The sequence below is a fragment of the Dromiciops gliroides genome, chromosome 2, assembly GCF_019393635.1.
Source record: "Dromiciops gliroides isolate mDroGli1 chromosome 2, mDroGli1.pri, whole genome shotgun sequence".
Taxonomy (NCBI): Eukaryota; Metazoa; Chordata; class Mammalia; order Microbiotheria; family Microbiotheriidae; genus Dromiciops; species Dromiciops gliroides.
In genome coordinates, this window is record NC_057862.1 from 241,620,393 (window position 1) to 241,633,244 (window position 12,852).

Below are 12,852 nucleotides of genomic sequence, written 5' to 3' on the forward strand. Positions count from 1 at the left end.
ATGGAGGGAGCAGTCCCATGCAGGAATCAGTCATGAAGGACATACACATAGGGAATATGTGACTAGGGCCCATTTGCAGAGAGGCAACTCATGCCTGTGATGCCTTAAAATCATCATTATCTTCTGGTGATGTCATTAAATTGTTCTCAGTGGGTCTGCTTTTCCCCTCTAGATTTTGATGGAATAAACATTGATGGAATAAAGAAGATCATTATTCTCATAAGATCATTCATGGACTACCTCCCTCGAGTACATTGTTCCAAGGGTCTCTTGGTGACTGCTAAGAACATAGTCTTGTCTGGGCATTGTTTCTCAATCAGCTTCTGGGATTATATCTTCAGGGTTGCCCACAGACCATCAGCAAATTCTAATAGAGTATAATGAACCCTTCACTGATAAAGATAAGGTGACAGCTATCTAATCATAGCCACCATACCCAGCTAATAAAAGCCAGATAGAGTGGCTCCAGAGAGCATTTACACCTGGGAGAACAGGAACACATGTACCTAGGAAGGAAATTTTGAGGTAAATGAAGAAAAGAAATTAACCTGGGGAGGGTATAGATCAGTGTTGTTGGTACATAGTCAGAGTCAGGGGTGAGGGGGAAAGGTCCTACTATAGGATAAATGTCTTCTCTGTCACCTACAGGAAGGATCTTGTTCTAGGAGTGAGGCACAGTGAAAAGAGGGAATGGGGGGACAGGGGGTAATCCTTTTAAAGAAGTGGCAAAAACAATTTAGAGAAGAAAGGAGAGAGTGGATACCTTGGAAGTTTTGATTCCATGAAGAATCCAGAGAATAGAGAGAGACTAAATAATTATAAGGGTTATGAACCAAAGAATGAGAGTCTAGAGATGTTATTCTTCTTCATCCTTCATTGTCAAAGAGGACCAATGGCATCATGGGGTAATGTCTTGACTTGCTCATGAATTGGAATTAAGTGAGGCAGAGTTACACAGAGTTGTCCACTTCCCTCTCTCTTCTGGAGTCATTGAAGTCCAACAGAAAGGCAAAAGTCAGGACAACTGGCAATGGCCCAGGATGCAGTTGATGACCTTAGCATCTTGGATATCTGACCAAGCTCTAAGCATACCATAATGCCTGCTTCAGCTGCCTTCATGGCCCTTGGAATAAATTATTCCCATCTGCCCATTCTACCCTGGGGAAGTCTTCACATGTTCGAGGTAGGCATCCCCTAACTCGCCAATAGGTTTGAGGCCTATTGATTACCCTCAACCTGTTTTGGCCCCTCTACTGAGAAGATTTTACTGAGTGTAGCTGCACGGCATGCTATAGCTTTTTGGAGTAACAGGTGAGAGCCGGATGATAGGTGGATACCAAAGGTGGGTGAACAGTCCTGAAAAGGGCTCATCAAGCCTTCACACCAGAAAGTACTAATCCTCCCCGAACACCCCATACATCCTAGTAAACAGAAAGAATGGCTAATGAAGAGAATAAAAGAAACTCTCTCTGGAAAGGGATGCAGAAAAAAAATTAAAAACCTAAAGAATAGGATGAGTTTAAGTTGAGGCAAAAAGGAGGAGACCTACTTAACTGAGAGGAGAAGAATGGGGGAAGAATTAAATAATCAGATAAAAGCAGGAAAGAAAAAGAAAATAATAAGTGGAAACCCCAAAGGGAATGGGATAACTAATGGGAGGAGTGAGAGGGTGGGGGGAAGAGAGCCAATGGGAATAGGGCCACCTTAAAAAAAGTAAGCTATAATATATACCAAAGACTATACTGAATACTGTAAGTAATAATGTGAAATAAAGGAATGAGGAAAAAAATCACCCACAGATGTATAAACACAATATCAATAGAGAGATATGTACTTTAGTGACATAGAGAAAAACCATTAGAGTAAATCATTGTGTCAATATTTTAATGGATCTATGATGTTATTGATATGATTGTTCCCTTCATGAGTACAAATTACAACCCATTGACAGCTTCCCATACAACAACAACAACGACGACAACAAAAAAGTAAGCTAAAGGAACTGAAGGAACGTGCGTTTACAACAGAATCAGGGAGAATCATAACTTGGGGGGGAAAACAACATTAGAGACAAATGGAGGAAAATATAAACATAACTTTCCTAACAGAGTGTCTGGGAGTGGGGCAGGGTGTGGAGACTGAAGTCCCCTGATTTAGGATTGGGTACAACCCAAATCACCTCTGTCTTATGCAAGTGAATTTGAGCCAAAACAAAAGCTATGATAAAAAAAAAATAAGGTAATTGTTCTCCTAGACTTAAAAGTTTGGAAACTTGGAAACAGCTCCCTCATTTTATGCGGGAGGGCCCTGAGACACAGAGAGTTTAAGTGACTTGTTCATAATCATACAGCTATCAAGCTTCTGGCTGGGGAATTTGAATCTACATCTTCCAGGCTCCAAATCAGTGTCTTAATCACTACATCATGCAGCCTTCTCCCTCTACCCATCCCAACATTCCTGCCTTTGTGGAGCATCTATACCAACAGCAAAGCCTACTTGTTTTGTTCCTCTATTTTGTCTAGCAAAACCTCAGCTTCCTTATACCACTATAAAGTTACCTGACCTACTAATGTCCAGGAGAAAAAAGCCCACCAGTATCAGGAAATGAAATCCAGGAGTATGGCAAAGGTTTCTTTTCTTCTTCTTTTTTTTTCTTTTCTTCTTCTTTTTTTTTTTTTTAGTGAGGCAATTGGGGTTAAGTGACTTGCCCAGGGTCACACAGCTAGTAAGTGTTAAGTGTCTGAGGTCGGATTTGAATTCAGGTCCTCCTGACTCCAGGGCTGGTGTTCTGTCCATTGTGCCACCTAGCTGCCCAAAAGTTTCTTTTAATGTTTACTCTCCAAAGAATTCTTTGCCTGGTGCCAGTGACCAGGGCACACTGTTAATCTTTGAATTATTCTAGGGCCTTGGGAAATCACAGTTTAGTAGTAAGGTAGAATATTCCTTTTACTCACAAAAGAGCAAACTGGAACATTTGTAGTTTTTTGTTTGGTTGGTTTTTTGTGGGGCAATGAGAATTAAGTGACTTGTCCAGGGTCACACAGCTAGTAAATATCAAGTATCTGAGGTCAAATTTGAACACAGGTCCTCCTGAATCCAGGGCTGGTTGCTTTATCCACCTCGCTGCCTAACTGCCCCACAAACTGGAATATTTGATGAGAGCTCTGAGGGAGGAGGTTGGTCTGTCTAGACATTGGGCTCACTTAAGTAGGGTAGTTTTAGGAGTGGTCAATCAACATGGCCCTTTTTAGAAGTAATAGTTGGGTGGCAATGGCTCTAATATTACAATCCTGTCTAAACTGCCATACAAGTTATTGTACTTTCCCCAAAACTAACCTGGAAGAGTCATCCACTCCTCTCAAGACTCCACTGTAGCACTTAAAGCCATGAAGGGTCTACTAACAAATATTTTCCTGTGAGCAGGGCAGCCTAGAGCAAATCTTCTTAAACTGTGGGTTGAGATCCCATATGGGGTCATGTAACTGAATTCGGGGGTCATGCAAAATTTCGCAACAGTAAAAGGTTATGTATACCTATTTTATATACCTATATACGCAGGGTTGAGTAAAAAATTATCTGGCAAAAAGGGGTCGCAAGTGGAAAAAGTTTAAGAAGCCCCAGCCTGGGGCACTGGTGTCAAACTCAAATAGAAATGGAACCACTGATGATAAGGATCCCTATGGGCCACATATCCACTTAGTTTGTAAATGTAATATTACCTATATTTTATGATATTTTTATTTGCTTTGTTAAATATTTCTCAATTACATATTAAACTGACTCAAGAGTTCTGTGACTGTGTTTGATACCTCTGCCCTAATGGGGTTTTGTTTATAAGGGTGAGGGAGTACAATCCCCTGTTGAAAAAGAGTTGATGAGTTCAAACTTCTGCTATCAGATGAGAAGAAAATGCAGGAATTAGCAAATGATCACCTTTCCCCCACCCCCACCTAAAAAAAAAAAAAGAATTGTGAACACACAAAAAAGTGTAGAAGGCAGTTCAGTTTAGTAGAAAGACTATAGGATTTCAAGTTATGGGGCCTGATTTCATATTGATCTTTTTTTTTTTGAGGCAATTGGGGTTAAGTGACTTGCCCAGGTCACACAGCTAGTAAGTGTCAAGTGTCTGAGGCTGGATTTGAACTCAGGTCCTCCTGAATCCAGGGCCAGTGCTCCATCCACTGTGCCACCTAGCTGCCCCCTGGGGCCTGATTTCAAATCCAGTCTCTGCTTTCTACTACCTGGATGGTCTCCAATAAAGCACTTCCTCTCTGCTCTCTAATATATTAAATTATATCCAAGATGACTTGTAGACTTATAGCTAAGTCTGTGACTCCATGATTCAGGATAAAATAGCCATGACCATTAGCATCAGCCAGTCCTTTACTAGAAAGTCCATGGGAAGAAAGAACAAAGAATATGAATTGTAAGTGAATGTGTAACCAATGAGAAGTGTACTGCGGGCTTTGTTGCTGTTGTTCAGTCTTTTTTTTTTCCAGTTGTGTCTGACTCTTTATGACCCCATTTGGGGTTTTCTTGGCAAAGATACTGGAGTGGTTTGCCATTTCCTTCTCCAGCAGTGCAGGCCTTAGTCATGTAGAATAACTGCGTGAGGTGGTGCCCCTTCCTCATGTGACCAGCTTGGTTTCTGAAAAGGGCAGAAAGAACATTTGTATGGGAAAAACTGAAACAAACAAACAAACAAACAAACAAACAAAAACTTCCACAATGGAAGAAACACAGCTCTTCAGATAAAAAGGTGAGGCTGTTCTGGGGACTAGGTCGAAAATGTGAAGAGAGGACCTATTTGAAGACAGACTCAAGTCATAATGGCTGCCAAAGCATAGTGGGTCCCATTTGCATGAGATTGCTTTTAGATTTTGAAGGCTACAACCAACAAAATGATAAATAACTTTTTTGTGTGTGTGTGAGGCAATTGGGGTTAAGTGACTTGTCCAGGGTCACACAGCTAGTAAGTATCAAGTGTCTGAGGTCGGATTTGAACTCAGGTACTCCTGAATCCAGGGCTGGGGCTCTATGCACTGCGCCACCTAGCTGCCCCGATAAATAACTTTTTAGATACTATGGAAAGATTCTGTAAAGATTCTATAAGGAAAGGAAACTTTCCTGAATTCTACCATTTAAGGTAAAGATGAGTTAATGACCAATAGGAGGCTCTGATTTGGGACATTAGAAGACATAAGAACTCAGAGAAGAAGCTTTGAGAATAAGCTTTAGAAAGAAATACACAAAAAGGAGCAGAAGAAAGTAAGTAGAGCCCAGGAGTCACAAAAAGCAGGGGAAAGAAGACATAAAAGACTATCATTGAGATAGCAGCTATATAAATGCTTACTCCCTCCACTGCCCTCCCTTGTCCTCTGCTTTGATGGGAGCCTGCTGATTGAGAGAGAGGAACTACTTGACTGGAGAAAGTCTGGGTCAGCTAGACAACTCTTTAGCTGCTGTACTGATTAAAGAAGAACTGAATTCTGTGGCTGTGTACAGAGATGTCTAAGGTTGTTGCTCTTAACTTCTATCTATAGATTGAGAAAGAGGAACCTCTTGTTTTGACAGGGAGAAGTTAAACTTTGCACCCGTGTTAACTATGAGCTGTTCTTATTGGAGACAAGGTTTTACTTTTCTAGAATCTGATTGAAGAGAGCAGGATCCTATTAAATGAAGAGTTGCATGGGCTTTTCTGCATTGCCCAGAAAACCAACCTGAACAGTTTTGTAGTTCTCTGGCTAAATGGTACTACTTGTCACTGAATAAGTACTACTATGTCGATCTATTCTTTTTTTCTAAAAGAACATGACACTGTCTCAGCTTCCTGTTAAGCTAAAAGAGTGTGTCACTGCTTCATCAGTTCAAGAGGAAAAGAGTATTGACTTTGTTCAGTAGAACCAAGAAGGCCAGAAGAGGAGTTGATAACATTATGATTATTAGTGCTTTTACCTTATTTAGTAAATGTTTTATTTTTGTGGTTAGAGCAATATCATATCTCATCTTCCAATGCAAATTAGGCTAATTTTTTCCTTAAAAGGTACTGAGATACTCCTCAAAATTTGGTTGTCTCAAGAAACTAAATTCTCAGACTGTTGATATAATTTCTTCATCTCCTTAGTATAAAGCAACTGTGAGGAATTCCAGGACTTGGCCAGTGGATCTTAACAAATAACAATCAAAGGAACTTCTCTCAGCTAAATCAATTTGAGTTTTGATATACGCCTATTCTTGTTGACTATCCTTTTCCTGCTATAGCTAAATTCATCTTTTATTTTATTAACTATTGAGTGACTGATGAATGTCTTATTTTGTTCCAATATCCAAAATCCAATGACAGGATGAGGCCAATTTTGGATAAATGAGTCAGTCTAGAGAGAGAATAAGGTGTGGTTGCCATGACAGGGCCATGCTTATAGTCTATACTAGTCAGAGTGGGTATATGAGGTCATATCTAGGCTAGAGCTGACATTAGGGAAAGAGGCCATCAATGAATAGAGGAAGGATGTTTATGACCTTGTTAGTGTGATTTTATTTCCTATAGGAACATCTAGGGAAGCCAAACCACCAATACCAACCCAGAAAAAGGGGTTCTCTAGGTAAAGAGGTTCCACAGATTTTCAGAAACCAAACAAAATAAATTAGAGGCAATCATGCCACCATTCCACTGTCCCTCATGCCTGGAATAGTCTCCCTCTTCCATTTAGACTACTGACCTCCCTGGCTTCCTTTATCTTTTTTTTTTTTTTCCTGGCTTCCTTTAAATCCCAATAAAATCCCATCTTTTACAGGAAGCCTTTTGTAATCCCTCTTAATTCCATCTTTTGATTATTTTCTATGTATCCTGCATATAGCTTGTCTGTACATATTTGGTTTTTTGTTGTCTCTCTCATTAGATTGTGAACTCCTTGAGGGCAGGGACTATCTTTTGTCTCTGTGTAAACCAGCACTTAGCACAGTGCCTGGCACATAGTAGGCACTTAATAAATGCTTAATGACTGACTGTAGGTAATTTCAGTTGTTTGTAAATTGAGTCAGGCCATGGTAAGCCTCTGTATTTCTGTTTTTTCCAGGAAGTTTTCTTCTTGAGAGCATATCTCTATATTCCCCAGCGTGCTGACCATCATGAAGGCAGCTGGGGAATCAGGGTGTTGTATCTACAGTTCCTTCACTCAGGCATGTTCTGTGGTGTGGTTTCAGTTGGTTACCTCCAACAATGGTAAAATATAATTTTTTTTTGGTCCAGGTGACTCTGTGGTAATGTAACTTTTTGGAAATAGTTTTGACAGCATTATCTGGTTTGCTTTTGTTCTGAAATCCCACCTCCATCATAACATTTAAAGGGCCCAGGCATGACATAACAGCATACACAATAATTTTTATTAGTATGCTTTAATAACTCTTAACTAAAGCAATAATTTTCATGAGAGTTTTATGACATCTGTTAGCATGAGAATTTGGCTGAACCATAGAGCTTGGCTAGAGGCTGTTTAGCAGGTGATTGCACTATCATTTCCCCTAAATAGAAGTTGTGTTCAGTTAGGATACTTAAAGAAGAGAAAGAGTGCTCACATTTGCAGGCATATTTGGAGATCAGCCACAGAATGCTACTATTCTTGAGTATTCTAGAAATGACAGAAAGATGGACCCAGGTAAAACAGCTTCATGAAGTGGAAAAGCATGTTGGTGGTTGTCTTGGTGATCTGGCTCTTCTGCTTGTTGTTACATTATATATGTCCCAATGGGGCTCAGAACCTTTGGGAAAACATCAAGGGGAAGAATTGTTATGCGTGTTGTTTTTCATCTTTGTATCTCTGGGACCTCTCTCTGTAAAGTCCTGTTTCAATACCTCGTCATGGCTTAGAGATGACGCTAGATTCTGAAAGGCTAGACCAACTGAGGACAAGCTCTGGCAAGCTTTACCATGCTTTTGTAACACCCTTTCTGGAATACTTCCTCAACTTGCAATCACATTCTCAAATTGGATCCTCAGAGGGCAACTGCTACTTCCAGATTCCAGGTGATACGTTTCTAAAATTGTAGCTCACAAGCCCCCACTAGTGGGCTTGTCATTAACAATAAGCTAATAGTCACAATTAGTTCTTTTTTTTTTTTTTTTGGTGAGGCAATTGGGGTTAAGTGACTTGCCCAGGGTCACACAGTTAGTAAGTGTTAAGTGTCTGAGGCCAGATTTGAACCCAGGTACTCCTGACTCCAGGGCCTGTGCTCTATCCACTGTGCCACCTAGCTGCCCCCCGACAATTAGTTCTTACAAAAGAACTCATGGTAGAAATGGTAGCTACAAAATATTCTCCCTATAATCCTGGAGTGTACCCTCCTACAAATACACACAATATAGAGAAAAAGTGTGGACACAGAGTATGATGTTAGTGAGGCACACTGAGGCCAAGGCAACTCACAACATCATTGATGAAGGGCCTTGGTATCCTTTCTCTCTTTGTAGAGTCTTGACAAGGGCAGATAGATGGCATAGTGGATAGGATCTGAGTTCAAATTTTACCTCAGACACTAGCTGTGTGACCATGGGCAAGTCATTTAATCCTCATTGCCCTGCAAAAAAAAAAAAAGAGAGAGATTTCTGCCATAACTAAAGGCAGCCCTAAATAGACCCAGATGTGACAATAACCCTAATTGTCTCCAGTTAAAAAAAAAAGACTTTAATTGTCTTCACTTAAAATATACACACTCCCCCAAACACCACTTTTTTGGTGGGGTCAGGGAATGGTCAGAGGAGGCAACTATCACCTCAATGATAAAATATCTCGTTGTCTATGTTCAAAATGATTTAACCAAGGGCCTGTTTTTTTTATTAATAGCCCTAGATAAGAAGACTAACCTTGAGTCTTCAATCATTCTAAGGGTCTGTCTCTGGAATCTTCTAGTCACATAAAACATTAATTTGGATTTGCAAAGCAAAGACTCAGAGTTGACTTTATCTTTGGTCCTTTTAATAACAAGAGCCAGGGCCAATACAAATTCCCTAGTCTCTGTTACCAAGAAAAATATTCGGGGATACTGGGCACCACTTAATCAATCAGAATTGAAGAAACTTTGAGAATGCAGTGATGCTTGGACTCCATGTGTTTAGCTCCACATGAAACAGCATTAGCTCTTTTTTTTTTTTTTTTGGTGGGTCAGTGAAGATTAAGTGACCTGCCCAGGGTCACACAGCTAGTAAGTGTTAAGTGTCTAAGGCCCGATTTGAAGTCAGGTCCTCCTGAATCCAGGGCTGGTGCATTATCTACTGTGCCACCTAGCTGCCCCCAGCTCTTTTCTGCCTAATAAAAAGAATGTCAGGAATGCAACAAAACTCATTCTCTGTCACAATTTTCATTCTGCCAACCTCCCAGTTCCTCAGTTTCCTTAAATCTCATGATCTAGTCTCTATCTCAGACACACATAGATATGATCACACACTGGATCTTACCATTCCTCACAAGTGCTCTGTTTCCCTACTTAGAAACTTTGTCATTTCTCTGTCTGACCATAACTTTGTATCCTTTCAAATCTTCTTTATGCCTCACTGCATCCTAAACCTATTCTTTGCTCTCATTAAGACCTCTAATCTCGGTACCCTTCAGTGATTTCTCAGGCCATTATCCCTGCTCTGACTTAAATTTTCTACGCTATTCAACCTAGATCCAAGAGTCAACCAATTCAACCCTATACTTATGCTTTTATTCTTTTGGTTGGGCTTTTTAAAGCCTTCATCCTATCTGGACAAAATTTGACCTTTATTAGGTGGTTATCTAAAAAGATGCTCGATATCAGTGACCATAGACAAGACAAAACAAAATGTAGCAATGATAGAATAGTTCAAATTGACAAAGGTAGGGTGGATCACTCAACCAGAGGCTTTCAATTTTTTCATTTCCTATGTTTAAAACAATTTGGGAGGAGATATAGAGAGGAAGGATGATTGAAGGGAAAACGACTTGGAGAAAGTGGAAGGGGGCAGGATCAAGAGTACATCAAGTGGGGGCAGCTAGGTGGCGCAGTGGATAGAGCACCGGCCCTGGAATCAGGAGTACCTGAGTTCAAATCCGGCCTCAGACACTTAACACTTACTAGCTGTGTGACCTTGGGCAAGTCACTTAACCCCAATTGCCTCACTAAAAAAAAAAAAAAATTAAAAAAAAAAAAGAGTACATCAAGTGGGGGCAGCTAGGTGGTGCAGTGGATAAAGCACCGGCCCTGGATTCAGGAGTACCTGAGTTCAAATCCGGCCTCAGACACTTGACACTTACTAGCTGTGTGACCCTGGGCAAGTCACTTAACCCCCATTGCCCTGCTCCCCCCCAAAAAAAGTACATCAAGTGAGGGGTTGGCCTTTGTTAGAAGAACCGCCTCATTTTCAGAATCTAGAGAAAGGAACTGAGAATGATATGTGTGTGATCATATCAATGTTGTCAAGGGGTTTTAAAATGAAGGGAAGAGGAGAAGACTGAGGTCAATTCATATGACCTTCATTTTCTCAGTGAAGAGGCAAAGTCTTCAGCTGAGAGAAAGGAGGCAGATTGAGGGTTGAAGAGAGAAGTTTTGGCAAAGTTTTTGTAGGAGTGGGTTAGAGAATAAAATGGTGGCGAACAAAAAGATTGCCTTGCTTCAGCAACAGTCAAGTTGAAGTTGGATAACATGAATTCACTAAATCTACTCTGGTGGGGCAGGTAGATGATGCAGCAAATAGAGCACTAGCCCTGGAGTCAGGAGGACCTGAATTAAAATCTGGCCTCAGATACTGTGTGACCCTGGACAGGTCATTTAACCCTGATTGCCTCAATGAGGATGAAAATGACATCAAGGCCAGCTACAGCATGAATGGTAAATTATCTAACTTGAAAAGGCTACAAGCCAAAACTAACGTTGAGGAAGAATTAGTGTGTGACTTTTTGTTCACAGATGTGAACACTCAATGTGGCCTCAGAGGCTAAGATGTAATTGGGTTGGGTAAACAAGGGGTTTTGAGATGAAGTCCTAAAACTCCTAAAATCTCTTGTTGGGTAATGGGTTAATTCTCTGTCATTTTGTGCTAATTTTGACCTGACAATTAATACCATGAAAACAGAGGTTCTCCACCAGCCAGCACCACACGATCCATACATGAAACCATCGGTTACAGCAAATGGAGAAATTTTGAATGCTGTGGTTAAGCCCATCTACCTTGGCAGTATATTTTCCAGAGATATACACAAAGATGATGAGGTTGATGCACACATTGCCAGAGTTAGTATTTAAGAGGCTCCAAAAGAAAGTGTGGGAGAGAAGAGGTATTAGACTGCCTACCAAGCTGTGCTGAGCTCATTGTTATATACCTGTAAAATCTGGATCACTTCCATTTGAATTGTCTTAGGAAAATTCCAAAGATCACCTGGCAAGATAAGCTATCAGATATTGAGGTCCTTTCTTGAGCTGAATTGCCCAGCATCAAACCCTACTGCCATGGGCTGGGAGCACCTAGATGGCACAGTGGATAGAGCACATTCCCTGAAGTCAGGAGGATGTGAGTTCAAATGCTGCCTCAGACCATGGGCAAATCACTTAACCCTGCTTGTCTTGAAGAAGAGGAGGAGGAGGAGGAGGGAGCACTTGCTTTATGTGATGTCATCTCTCACTCTTTCAGGCTAATAACAAAGCACCCTTAATAGTGTAGAGACATCAGGACTGTGGAGTTTACTAGGGTGAAAGAAGCTCCTCTTAACAGGAGACTTAAAAATATAATACCTTAAAAATACTCATGAACAACTAGTCTTGAGAGTCAGGTGTTTTTTTTCCTGAGCTTAGAAAATTGGACTCTTCTTTAAATGGTAACTCCCAATAATAAATTTACTTTCAGGACTTTTTGTTTTAAAATCCTCATTCCAAATGCCTTTAGGAATACTTAACTTTTTTCAAATGACTTTTCCTGCAAGGACTGAGGCAGAGGTATGTTTTCCTAGACAATCACCCTGAACAGGAGCCTTGATTTGCTAGGAACTTCCTTTTTTTTCCTGAGTTAAAATTATTCTTTACACAACACCTGGTACACTTTTTTTGGGGGGGTCTGGTGCTTAGTTTGGAAAGTTTTGTTGTTGACACAAGCACAGTCCAGGTGCACACCACACAGGTCTGAGTTGCTTCAGCAGATGTACTTCCTTCTGCTCTAACCATGTGTTTCAGGCAAAATACTTGGAGAAACATTCTCCCTCGCCACATGAGCAGTCATAGCAGAGAAACACATACAGGTTTAGTGACTTGTCCATGGGTTGGGGGGTTACCAATTATCAAAACAAGTTTTTTCGGGGGGGGGGCAATGAGGGTTAAATGACTTGCCCCGGATCACACAGCTGGTAAGTGTCAAATGTCTGAGGCTAGATTTGAACTCAGGTCCTCCTGAATCCAGGGTCAGTCCTTTATCCACTGTGCCACCTAGCAGTCTCCCAAAACAAAACAAATTTTAATAAACTGGTTAAGTATATACACAGACATTTTCTCCACTAAAGTTTTGCCTTATTGTGGTATGGAGGTGACCTTGGGCTCTCAAAGACTAGACACCAACAGAGGACAAGCTTTGGCTGGTCCCCCCCAAACTGGAAAGGTTTAGAGTATGGGCCCAGTTAATCATAGTTGATCATCACAGTGTAGACTAGCTACATTTGGAGAGACACAGTACCATGTTAGATGTAGGGTGATGACATTTTTAGCTACCACAGTTTTCATCTATCATCTACTAAGTTATAGAGGGTTTGTGGTCAGCTTTGGTGGAAGGAGTAACTACCTTGCTAAATTTATAGATACTTAGAGAATTAAATACACATAATGTATATATTCCAAATACTTTTAGAGTGGAAA